The sequence below is a fragment of the Panthera onca genome, chromosome A1 (assembly GCF_046562875.1).
Source record: "Panthera onca isolate mPanOnc1 chromosome A1, mPanOnc1 haplotype 2, whole genome shotgun sequence".
NCBI classification, from domain to species: Eukaryota; Metazoa; Chordata; class Mammalia; order Carnivora; family Felidae; genus Panthera; species Panthera onca.
The window spans coordinates 61,003,091-61,015,710 of NC_138339.1; the positions used below are offsets into that span (position 1 = coordinate 61,003,091).

Below are 12,620 nucleotides of genomic sequence, written 5' to 3' on the forward strand. Positions count from 1 at the left end.
GAGGCAGTTAGAATTGGGGCTTATATGCCATCTTAATAAGGGAAGGAGTGAGGAGAAGGACACTTACAGAAAAAAAAGTGGCCCCTTAGAAGTGGGGGGAGGGGAGAGAGAACATTTACCAGAAAAACAAATGACTTTCAGGAAACATAAATGAGGCCTGAGGAGAATAGATGGGAGATATGACAGTTTTGTGACCATGCTTGTTTAGGTATGAAGTGCTTATCTGGGGTGGTAAGAATCAACATTTCCTAGCTGTTCTGGGGGAAGGGCTTCGTGACAATTTTGAATTCTTTATGAAGCAATGCTTTCAGGCAGATAAGAGGTTTCAGGAGCTCAGGTGCTTTCCCTTCACAATAATTTTTATTCCGCTGGACCTCTTTGAAGCAGTGAGAGGTCACGCTGGGCTCAGAAGCATAGGCCACCTTCAAGGACCCCTGGAAACCAGTGAAACATTTTGGCAAATTAAGGTAATGTCTATAGCCTTACTCTGTGGCAGTGACATAAGGGTTTGTTTTAGGTTGGGTTCTGTGTTTTGAGTACAGGGAATATGGTAAGGCTGGATGTGCCCAGCACGACCTTTTATAGGAAAGTGATGGCAGAGGTTTGGTGAGACGCTTGCCCTCTCCTGGCTTTGCTGAAACTCCGTCGCTGGCATAGGACATGGCAACAAACCTTTTCTCCAGCCACCTTCCTGAGAACGGGTGCACACGGTACACAGAAGGGGTGTGAATGGTCTGCCCTCATAAAACATTGCTTCCCTGTAGTCCAGCCCACCTTTCTCCACCTGCCCGATGGCCAACAGTGCCAGTGATTGTGTTTATGGCTTGGGAGTGAGTTCTGAGGTCTTGAATGCTTCAATACAGCTCTGGCAGTCTTCTAAAGGTACCAGTGACAGCAGCTCAAAAGAAGAGGTTGAGAGAAAAAAGAACAAAGCAGCCAGGGTTGGAGAGAATGAGTGAAACCTCCCTGGCTTTTGGATCGCAGACTGTGGGAGTCTGGCTGAACCCAGGAGACGTGAAGGGTCAAAGTCTAAGCCAGGGTTTATGTTACTGTAGACATTACAGCTTCTCAGTGTTTGAGAGGGGAAAGCTCCTGGAGAGGCACAAGGCCAGCCCTCAGCCTCTCCTCCCCATCAGGACTCCTTTTCCTAAACCAGGTGGCTCACCCACAGGTGTCTCCCAGCCCCCTCCTACCTCCCTTGCCTTCCTGACACATGGCCAACTCCTTCTCATCCTCTGGGGATCGGCTTCAATTTCCCATTTCAAAGGGACATTCTACGGTCACTCTAAGTTGCCCAGCCCTCTCTATAATCCCTGTTGTGATAGTCTGCTCGTTTCCTTAAGAGCTCTTTTTTAAATGTTTATTTCTTTTTGAGGGGGGTGGGGGGAGACAGACAGAGGGACAGTTTTGAGGGGCAGAGAGAGGTGGGGACAGAGGATCTGAAGCAGGGTCCAAGCTGACAGCAGAGAGCCCCAGCTCGAACTCATGAACCATGCATGAGATCATGACCCGAACAGAAGTCAGACGCTTAACCGACTGAGCCACCCAGCTGCCCCAAGAGCTCTTATCACAAGTTGTAGTTACATATGTTTCTTATTTATTGTCTGTCTGCACTTCTAACCTAAGAGCTTCAAAAGAAAGGAAGGACCAGGTGTGAGCCAGCCGTGTTCCGCCAGCACTTAGCACTGTGCCCGGCATGGAAGGGGTAGCTATTCAGTACTGCGGATTCACTGCGTCACTGAGTGAATGAAAGGCGAGCTCTGCCTTACAGCAGCAGTCCTCACATTTTAGAACCAGGAAGAATTACCTGGGGAATCTTATTAAAATTCAGATTCCCAGGCCATACTTCTTGAGATTCCAATTCAGTAGGTCAGGAGAGGGGCCCAGGAATGTGCATTTTTTAAAAATTTTCTTCTAGAGAGAGATAGAGAGCACAAATTGGGGGAGGAGCAGAGGGAGAGGGAGAGAGAGAGAATCCCAAGCAGGCTCCACATGCAGCACAAAGCCCAACACAGGGCTTGATCCCACAACCCTGGGATCATGACCTGAACCGAAATCAAGAATTGGACACTCGAACAACTGAGCCACCCAGGCGCCCCAGGAATGTGCATCTTTAATAGGTACTCCTGGTGAAGCTGACACGGGCACATCTAGGCAGACCCGCTGCATGGTTTTGTCTCCACTGCAGAGACATGGCTGAGAAAGAAACTTTAACCACTTGCCATTTCTTTTACTTCCTGTCTGTTAAGCACATAAAGTCCAAAAGTGCATGCACTGGAGCTGAGGGAGCTGCAGAGAGAGGGCGGAGGGGTGAAAGGAGAAGGCATGTGCTTATTATTATTATTAGAAATTAGAAGCAAACACTAGAGTTAATAATGTACTGCTGTTACCCGGCATACAGGTAGCCATTGTTTACATGCTTTCATTAGCTCAGCAGACTCACCCACCAGTGATCTAGGCACTGACCTTGGTATTGGGGATGCACTGATTAATAAGACAAAGGACCTGACCTCAGGGAGCATCCAGCTTGGTAGTGGAGGCAGGCAGATCAGTGATGTGTTGAGAACAGTAAAACCCACTAAGAGTAAGAGTAACATGTGCGGGCAGCTCTGGGAAGGGGAAGTCAAGTTGCTCCACAGAGGAGGATGCATTAGAACCAGACTTGTTCAGCTGGGGCTTACTTGGCCAGGAAGAGGGACTAGTATAGGGCCAAGATCAGCACCAATTAGCAATGACCACAGTGTAGACTCCATTTGGGAGCAAGCAGCGAGAGATCTGTCTGAAGAGATGGAGAGCATTTTCCAAGGTCAGCCTTGACCTCCTCAGGGGTTTTCAGAAGCCAGCCCACAAATTCCATCTAGGCCAGGGCAGGGTTTTCTCATGTCTGTCCAAGGTTTAGAATTTTTAAGTTGGAATATTTTAAGGCAAAGAATGCTCCTGCTTGCTGCTGCTTTCACCATGCCTTACATTCAACCCTCTTCTTACATCAAGTCAGCGGCCCAGCCCCAGAAGGCACTTAGGGCTGCCACTCTTTCTAGGAGAGGGGGTTCAACAGAAAGCAGAAATCAGAGTAGGAGTGTGGTCCCCTGTGCGGTTTTATGAAAATCAGTCTGGTGATATGTGGTAGACAAAATATAATTGGAAGATGAAAGAATAGCCAGGAACTTCCTCAATGGCCTGGCCCAACTTTCCCCATATTTTCTTGACCCTGTACCCTCAATATACATAGAAATCACATACATATCTCATGTCCTAATACAGTATGGGTGCAAGTAATGATTCTGTACCCACCTCCAACGTGTGGGTTTTTTCCCCACACCAACAAGCAATTCTCCAACATCAGCTGGATGTCCTATAATCCAACTCAATTCTGAGACTATCTACACAGAGAAAGTATCAGATCCAACAGGTTAAGGGCTCAGTCCCACCAGACTGCTCCACCCTCAACTTCAGATGCCAATCACAAGTGCAGGTGGCCCGTCACCTGTGCTTCTGTCCAACCAGCATGTAGACCAGAGGCTCTAATGACCTTGGTTCTAACGACCTTGGGTTCGATTAATTTGCTCACAAAACTCAGAAATATTTTACTTACTAGATTACCGGTTTATTATGAGGGATATAGCTCAGGAACAGCCGGATACAAGTGATGCACAAGGCAAGATACGGGGAAGGGCACAGAGCTCCCATGCCCTCTCCGTGCCCACCACTTTCCTGGTTACCTCCATGTGTTCACCAAGGCAGAAACTTTCTGAACCCTGTCTTGTTGAGATTTTATGGAGGCTTCATTATTTAAACATAATTGATTGAGTCATTAGCCTATGGTGGTTGTTTCAACCTCCAGCCCCCTCTGCCCTCCCTGGAAATAGCGGGTGGGACTGAAAGTTCCAATCCTCGAATCACCTGGTGGCCTCCTCTGGCAACCAGCCCCCACCCTTAGGTGACCCAGGGGCATTCCAAAAGTGACCACATTAACATAACAAAAGACATAGTTATTACTCTCATCACCGGGAAAAATCACAAGAATTTTACCTCCGGGCCAGTAAGAAGGACAAAGACCAAATATGTATTTCATATTATAAATCACAATACCATAGTTAACTCATAGAAAGAAGAATTTAAATGAATGAGCTAAGGATAAAATAACACTTCTTTTAAGGCTTTTATTTTGTTAATAATACAAAAAAACCTTTTCACTGAAAGGAATTATTACGAATGCTGATGTTTTTAGTGAGTGCTATGTGGTTGATATGTTTTATTATGTTTGTGCTACCTTCATATTAACATTTTGCAGTTCAGTATTTAGAAGATCGGGTTTTAAGTGCAAATTACTTTGATGCTTGATTCTTACAGCTTTCAGAATTGAAAAAAGATACCACAGTAAGGTACAGACATCCAAATGAAAAAAGTGCTTCATTGGCTGTGCTTACTAAAATATTAATGTTTCAGTCTTCCTCACCAATTATACAAAGGCTTTTGTTTAAATTCAGCTGGCAAATTTCCATTTTTTCTTGATGTCCATCAGTTGTTCTTGTGTATTTTATATTTTTTTTTATTTTTTTTATTTTTTAATATATGAAATTTACTGTCAAATTGGTTTCCATACAACACCCAGTGCTCATCCCAAAAGGTGCCCTCCTCAATACCCATCACCCACCCTGCCCTCCCTCCCACCCTGCCCTCCCTCCCACCCCCCATCAACCCTCAGTTTGTTCTCAGTTTTTAACAGTCTCTAATGCTTTGGCTCTCTCCCACTCTAACCTCTTTTTTTTTTTTTTTTTCCTTCCCCTCCCCCATGGGTTTCTGTTAAGTTTCTCAGGATCCACATAAGAGTGAAACCATATGGTATCTGTCTTTCTCTGTATGGCTTATTTCACTTAGCATCACACTCTCCAGTTCCATCCATGTTGCTACAAAAGGCCATATTTCATTTTTTCTCATTGCCACGTAGTATTCCATTGTGTATATAAACCACAATTTCTTTATCCATTCATCAGTTGATGGACATTTAGGCTCTTTCCATAATTTGGCTATTGTTGAGAGTGCCGCTATAAACATTGGGGTACAGGTGCCCCTATGCATCAGTACTCCTGTATCCCTTGGATAAATTCCTAGCAGTGCTATTGCTGGGTCATAGGGTAGGTCTATTTTTAATTTTCTGAGGAACCTCCACACTGCTTTCCAGAGCGGCTGCACCAATTTGCATTCCCACCAACAGTGCAAGAGGGTTCCTGTTTCTCCACATCCTCTCCAGCATCTATAGTCTCCTGATTTCTTCATTTTGGCCACTCTGACTGGCGTGAGGTGGTATCTGAGTGTGGTTTTGATTTGTATTTCCCTGATAAGGAGCGACGTTGAACATCTTTTCATGTGCCTGTTGGCCATCCGGATGTCTTCTTTAGAGAAGTGTCTATTCATGTTTTCTGCCCATTTCTTCACTGGGTTATTTGTTTTTCGGGTGTGGAGTTTGATGAGCTCTTTATAGATTTTGGATACTAGCCCTTTGTCCGATGTGTCATTTGCAAATATCTTTTCCCATTCCGTTGGTTGCCTTTTAGTTTTGTTGGTTGTTTCCTTTGCTGTGCAGAAGCTTTTTATCTTCATAAGGTCCCAGTAATTCACTTTTGCTTTTAATTCCCTTGCCTTTGGGGATGTGCCGAGGAAGAGATTGCTACGGCTGAGGTCAGAGAGGTCTTTTCCTGCTTTTTCCTCTAACGTTTTGATGGTTTCCTGTCTCACATTCAGGTCCTTTATCCATTTTGAGTTTATTTTTGTGAATGGTGTGAGAAAGTGGTCTAGTTTCAACCTTCTGCATGTTGCTGTCCAGTTCTCCCAGCACCATTTGTTAAAGAGACTGTCTTTTTTCCATTGGATGTTCTTTCCTGCTTTGTCAAAGATGAGTTGGCCATACGTTTGTGGGTCTAGTTCTGGGGTTTCTATTCTATTCCATTGGTCTATGTGTCTGTTTTTATGCCAATACCATGCTGTCTTGATGATGACAGCTTTGTAGTAGAGGCTAAAGTCTGGGATTGTGATGCCTCCTGCTTTGGTCTTCTTCTTCAAAATTACTTTGGCTATTCGGGGCCTTTTGTGGTTCCATATGAATTTTAGGATTGCTTGTTCTAGTTTCGAGAAGAATGCTGGTGCAATTTTGATTGGGATTGCATTGAATGTGTAGATAGCTTTGGGTAGTATTGACATTTTGACAATATTTATTCTTCCAATCCATGAGCAGGGAATGTCTTTCCATTTCTTTATATCTTCTTCAATTACCTGCATAAGCTTTCTATAGTTTTCAGGATACAGATCTTTTACATCTTTGGTTAGATTTATTCCTAGGTATTTTATGCTTCTTGGTGCAATTGTGAATGGGATCAGTTTCTTCATTTGTCTTTCTGTTGCTTCATTGTTAGTGTATAAGAATGCAACTGATTTCTGCACATTGATTTTGTATCCTGCAACTTTGCTGAATTCATGTATCAGTTCTAGCAGACTTTTGGTGGAGTCTATCGGATTTTCCATGTATAATATCATGTCATCTGCAAAAAGCGAAAGCTTGACTTCATCTTTGCCAATTTTGATGCCTTTGATTTCCTTTTGTTGTCTGATTGCTGATGCTAGAACTTCCAACACTATGTTAAACAACAGCGGTGAGAGTGGGCATCCCTGTCGTGTTCCTGATCTCAGGGAAAAAGCTCTCAGTTTTTCCCCGTTGAGGATGATGTTAGCTGTGGGCTTTTCATAAATGGCCTTTATGATCTTTAAGTATGTTCCTTCTATCCCGACTTTCTCAAGGGTTTTTATTAAGAAAGGGTGCTGGATTTTGTCAAAGGCCTTTTCTGCATCGATTGACAGGATCATATGGTTCTTCTCTTTTTTTTTGTTAATGTGATGTATCACGTTGATTGATTTGCGAATGTTGAACCAGCCCTGCATCCCAGGAATGAATCCCACTTGATCATGGTGAATAATTCTTTTTATATGCTGTTGAATTCGATTAGCTAGTATCTTATTAAGAATTTTTGCATCCATATTCATCAGGGATATTGGCCTGTAGTTCTCTTTTTTTACTGGGTCTCTGTCTGGTTTAGGAATCAAAGTAATACTGGCTTCATAGAATGAGTCTGGAAGTTTTCCTTCCCTTTCTATTTCTTGGAATAGCTTGAGAAGGATAGGTATTATTTCTGCTTTAAATGTCTGGTAGAACTCCCCTGGGAAGCCATCTGGTCCTGGACTCTTATTTGTTGGGAGATTTTTGATAACCGATTCAATTTCTTCGCTGGTTATGGGTCTGTTCAAGCTTTCTATTTCCTCCTGATTGAGTTTTGGAAGAGTGTGGGTGTTTAGAAATTTGTCCATTTCTTCCAGGTTGTCCGATTTGCTGGCATATAATTTTTCATAGTATTCCCTGATAATTGTTTGTATCTCTGAGGGATTGGTTGTAATCATTCCATTTTCATTCATGATTTTATCTATTTGGGTCATCTCCCTTTTCTTTTTGAGAAGCCTGGCTAGAGGTTTGTCAATTTTGTTTATTTTTTCAAAAAACCAACTCTTGGTTTCGTTGATCTGCTCTACAGTTTTTTTAGATTCTATATTGTTTATTTCTGCTCTGATCTTTATTATTTCTCTTCTTCTGCTGGGTTTAGGCTGCCTTTGCTGTTCTGCTTCTATTTCCTTTAGGTGTGCTGTTAGATTTTGTATTTGGGATTTTTCTTGTTTCTTGAGATAGGCCTGGATTGCAATGTATTTTCCTCTCAGGACTGCCTTCGCTGCATCCCAGAGCGTTTGGATTGTTGTATTTTCATTTTCGTTTGTTTCCATATATGTTTTAATTTCTTCTCTAATTGCCTGGTTGACCCACTCATTCGTTAGTAGGGTGTTCTTTAACCTCCATGCTTTTGGAGGTTTTCCAGACTTTTTCCTGTGGTTGATTTCAAGCTTCATAGCATTGTGGTCTGAAAGTATGCATGGTATAATTTCAATTCTTGTAAACTTATGAAGGGCTGTTTTGTGACCCAGTATATGATCTATCTTGGAGAATGTTCCATGTGCACTCGAGAAGAAAGTATATTCTGTTGCTTTGGGATGCAGAGTTCTAAATATATCTGTCAAGTCCATCTGATCCAATGTATCATTCAGGGCCCTTGTTTCTTTATTGACTGTGTGTCTAGATGATCTATCCATTTCTGTAAGTGGGGTGTTAAAGTCCCCTGCAATGACCACATTCTTATCAATAAGGTTGCTTATGTTTATGAGTAATTGTTTTATATATCTGGGGGCTCGGGTATTTGGCGCATAGACATTTATAATAGTTAGCTCTTCCTGGTGGATAGACCCTGTGATTATTATATAATGCCCTTCTTCATCTCTTGTTACAGCCTTTAATTTAAAGTCTAGTTTGTCTGATATAAGTATGGCTACTCCAGCTTTCTTTTGGCTTCCAGTAGCATGATAAATAGTTCTCCATCCCCTCACTCTCAATCTAAAGGTGTCCTCAGATCTAAAATGAGTCTCTTGTAGACAGCAAATAGATGGGTCTTGTTTTTTTATCCATTCTGATATCCTATGCCTTTTAGTTGGCGCATTTAATCCATTTACATTCAGTGTTATTATAGAAAGATATGGGTTTAGAGTCATTGTGATGTCTGTATGTTTTATGCTCGTAGTGATGTCTCTGGTACTTTGTCTCACAGGATCCCCCTTAGGATCTCTTGTAGGGCTGGTTTCGTGGTGACAAATTCCTTCAGTTTTTGTTTGTTTGGGAAGACCTTTATCTCTCCTTCTATTCTAAATGACAGACTTGCTGGATAAAGGATTCTCGGCTGCATATTTTTTCTGTTTAGCACACTGTAGATATCGTGCCAAGCCTTTCTGGCCTGCCAAGTTTCAAAGGAGAGATCAGTCACGAGTCTTATAGGTCTCCCTTTATATGTGAGGGCACGTTTATCCCTTGCTGCTTTCAGAATTTTCTCTTTATCCTTGTATTTTGCCAGTTTCACTATGATATGTCGTGCAGAAGATCGATTGAAGTTACGTCTGAAGGGAGTTCTCTGTGCCTCTTGGATTTCAATGCCTTTTTCCTTCCCCAGTTCAGGGAAGTTCTCAGCTATAATTTGTTCAAGTACCCCTTCAGCACCCTTCCCTCTCTCTTCCTCCTCTGGGATACCAATTATGCGTATATTATTTTTTTTTAGTGTATCACTTAGTTCTCTAATTTTCCCCTCATACTCCTGGATTTTTTTATCTCTCTTTCTTTCAGCTTCCTCTTTCTCCATAACTTTATCTTCTAGTTCACCTATTCTCTCCTCTGCCTCTTCAAGCCGAGCCATCGTGGATTCCATTTTGTTTTGCAATTCGTTTAAAGCGTTTTTCAACTCCTCGTGACTGTTCCTTAGTCCCTCGATCTTTGTGGCAAGAGATTCTCTGCTGTCCTGTATACTGTTTTCAAGCCCAGCGATTAATTTTATGACTATTATTCTAAATTCACTTTCTGTTATATTATTTAAATCCTTTTTGATCAGTTCATTAGCTGTTGTTATTTCCTGGAGATTCTTCTGAGGGGAATTCTTCCGTTTGGTCATTTTGGAGAGTCCCTGGCGTAGTGAGGACCTGCAGGGCACTTCCCCTGTGCTGTGGTGTATAACTGGAGTTAGTGGGCGGGGCCGCAGTCCGACCCGATGTCTGCCCCCAGCCCACTGCTGGGGCTACAGTCAGACTGGTGTGTGCCTTCTCTTCCCCTCTCCTAGGGGCGGGATTCACTGTGGGGTGGCGTGTCCCGTCTGGGCTACTTGCACACTGCCAGGCTTGTGTTGCTGGGGATCTGGCGTATTAGCTGGGGTGGGTAGGCAAGGTGCACGGGGGCTGGAGGGGCAGGTTTAGCTCACTTCTCCTTAGGTGATCCACTTCAGGAGGGGCCCTGTGGCAGCGGGAGGGAGTCAGATCCGCTGCCGGAGGTTTGGCTCTGCAGAAGCACAGAGTTGGGTGTTTGCGCGGAGCGAGCAAGTTCCCTGGCAGGAACTGGTTCCCTTTGGGATTTTGGCTGGGGGATGGGCGGGGGAGATGGCGCTGGCGCCTTTGTTCCCCGCCAAGCTGAGCTCTGCCGTCCGGGGGCTCAGCAGCTCTCCCTCCCTTTGTCCTCCAGCCTTCCCGCTTTCCGAGCAGAGCTGTTAACTTATGACCTCCCAGACGCTAAGTGGCGCTTGCTGTCGGAACACAGTCTGTCCAGCCCCTCCGCTTTTGCCAGCCAGACTCGGGGGCTCTGCTTGGCCGGCGAGCCGCCCCTCCGCCCCGGCTCCCTCCCGCCAGTCCGTGGAGCGCGCACCGCCTCGCCGCCCTTCCTACCCTCTTCCATGGGCCTCTAGTCTGCGCTTGACTCCGGAGTCTCCCTTCTGCTAATCCTCTGGCGGTTTTCTGGGTTCTTTAGGCAGGTGTAGGTGGAATCTAAGTGATCGGCAGGACGCGCTGTGAGCCCCGCGTCCTCCTACGCCGCCATCTTCCGGAACCCCCCCTGTATTTTATATTTTTAACCAGAAGGTTTGAAAACCACCTGAACTCTTCATATGGAAGATGTTTAATTAAGCTGGGCATTAGGTAGGCCAAACATCAACACTACCAATTTCTTGCTGTTTGCCTCTGTTTGCATTATTAATGCTATCTTCTTGAAGTAGTTTCCTCTGGCGGGACTCATTTTTAAGCATGTATCTATTTCTTCAGGGTTTATTTAGTGAAAACAAATCATAAATTCATTTAACTTGGCCCACCTGCCCTGCAGAAGGTCAAGTTACACAGAAAGCAAAGGAGTGGGTGCCAAGCCCTCCAAGTTTAGAGCCCCTGCTCTATCTCAGGCCAGTGTGGCCAGGCTGATTGGTATGTGACTTTGGTATGTGACCTTGGATGGCCTGACTGACAGAGCAGTGAGTGGCCAGTACCCATCACATAGTAAATACTAGAAAAGGCAATGTCTTTCCCATTGTTTGAAGTTCTAGAAATTCTAATATTTTCTGCCCACACTTCAGAGGCTCATCTTACACAGGGCCTGGTGCCTGCAGGTTCTTTTAGGAGACCTCAGTCTCCAAGGTGAGGAGATACAGATGAGATAAACGAGACAGTATCTGGAGTGGGGATCAGTTGATTGGGGGGGGGGGGCAGGGAATAAGGAGATCCAGGATGTCTAGAGTTTCTAGAGGGGTTGGCAGGGTTGTGGGGTGTTCATTCTGACAGACAGCATTTCCTGGGATCACAGGTGCTTGGTGGCCTTGTTCCAGCATGGCCTCCCAGGCCAGAGGAAGATCCAAAGGCTGGCTCTGTCCCCTGCTTCACTTGAACTCTATTCCTCTGTTCTCCCCAGCCCCCACCCCAAATCACTGAATGGACATGTGAGGCAAGCAGCGGACCCAAAATCCTAAGACCTGGGTTCCAGTCCATACCTAGTAGCTGTGTGACTCTGGGCACAGCTTTCTCATCCACAAAATGAAAATAAAGGAACGAACCCTGCTTGCTTCACAGGATTTTAATGCGGCTCAAATAAGACAAGGCACAGGCACGTGTGAAGGCTCTGAAAACTACAAAGCACCATATAAACGGATGGCATTATTATGATTTAATAGCATCTTGTGTGCATGGTGATTGATACACCAGGCAAGGCATACTCCCTCGCTCTGGCCTTTGTTTTTCTGGGACACATTCTAGGAGGGTGTGCAGCTATGTCGTGTAGGAGGCAGCCACCGGCATGAGTAACCCATGGGCAGTGTGTCTGCATAGCTGAACATCCTAAAATACCACTGACCTCAGGCATCCTGAGACTAGAGGTCACACTTGGAAGCTAGGTGGCTTGGATGGTACAGAGGCTGCTGGGGGTTCTGGAGCCAAGGAGCAAGGCCAAGACCACTGGAAGCAGGACTTGGCTTCCATGGAAACTCCCTACTCTGGGCATTTATTCCTTCAGTTGTTCTGAAAGAAATCTAAGAAGCTGGCATGAGATTCAAGCATTGTTTGAAACTGGGAGATAAAACCCCTTATTGTACCTACTTTGGTAATTTGAGTTTTGGCTTGCCCTGACCCCAGGTATAGTCAGTCTATTAACATATTTACCAGATGCCCACACAGAAGGATAGTACAGACCCACACAATGAAAGCACTACAATCTGATTGGGAAGATTGAATACAGGATAAATGGATAATAGATAGATAATAGATGACAAATTAATGATAGTGATGAGAAATATGATAAATTCATGATAGACAGATACTGGATGGAGGATTGGACAGAGAAGTATAAACATGAAACGATACTAACAGAATAAAAAGAACAATTTAGTGAGTACCTACAATGTGCCAGGTAGCTTCAGATATGCCCTTACAGCTGTCCTTGAATTCTTTTTTTTTTTTTTTTTAACATTTATTTATTTTTGAGAGACAGAGTGTGAGTGCAGGAGGGGCAAAGAGAGAGAGAGGGAGACACAGAATCCAAAGCAGGCTCCAGGCTCTGAGCTGTCAGCACAGAGCCCAACGTGGGACTTAAACCCACAAACGGTGAGATCATGACCTGAGCCGAAGTCAGACACTCAACTGACTGAGCCACCCAGGAGTCCCTGTCATTGCTGAATTCTTCAGCAACACTG

General features: G+C 44.4%; 1 long non-coding RNA gene across 1 annotated transcript in view; it reads right to left on the reverse strand.

Annotated features, from left to right (window-relative positions):
* Positions 1–1,934: 1,934 nt before the first annotated feature.
* Positions 1,935–12,620, reverse strand: part of LOC132680995 (uncharacterized) — a 74,766-nt gene continuing 64,080 nt past the window's right edge. The window contains exon 6 of the long non-coding RNA XR_013555579.1: positions 1,935–2,289. This is a non-coding gene — a long non-coding RNA (uncharacterized LOC132680995). The remainder of the gene's footprint in view (positions 2,290–12,620) is intronic.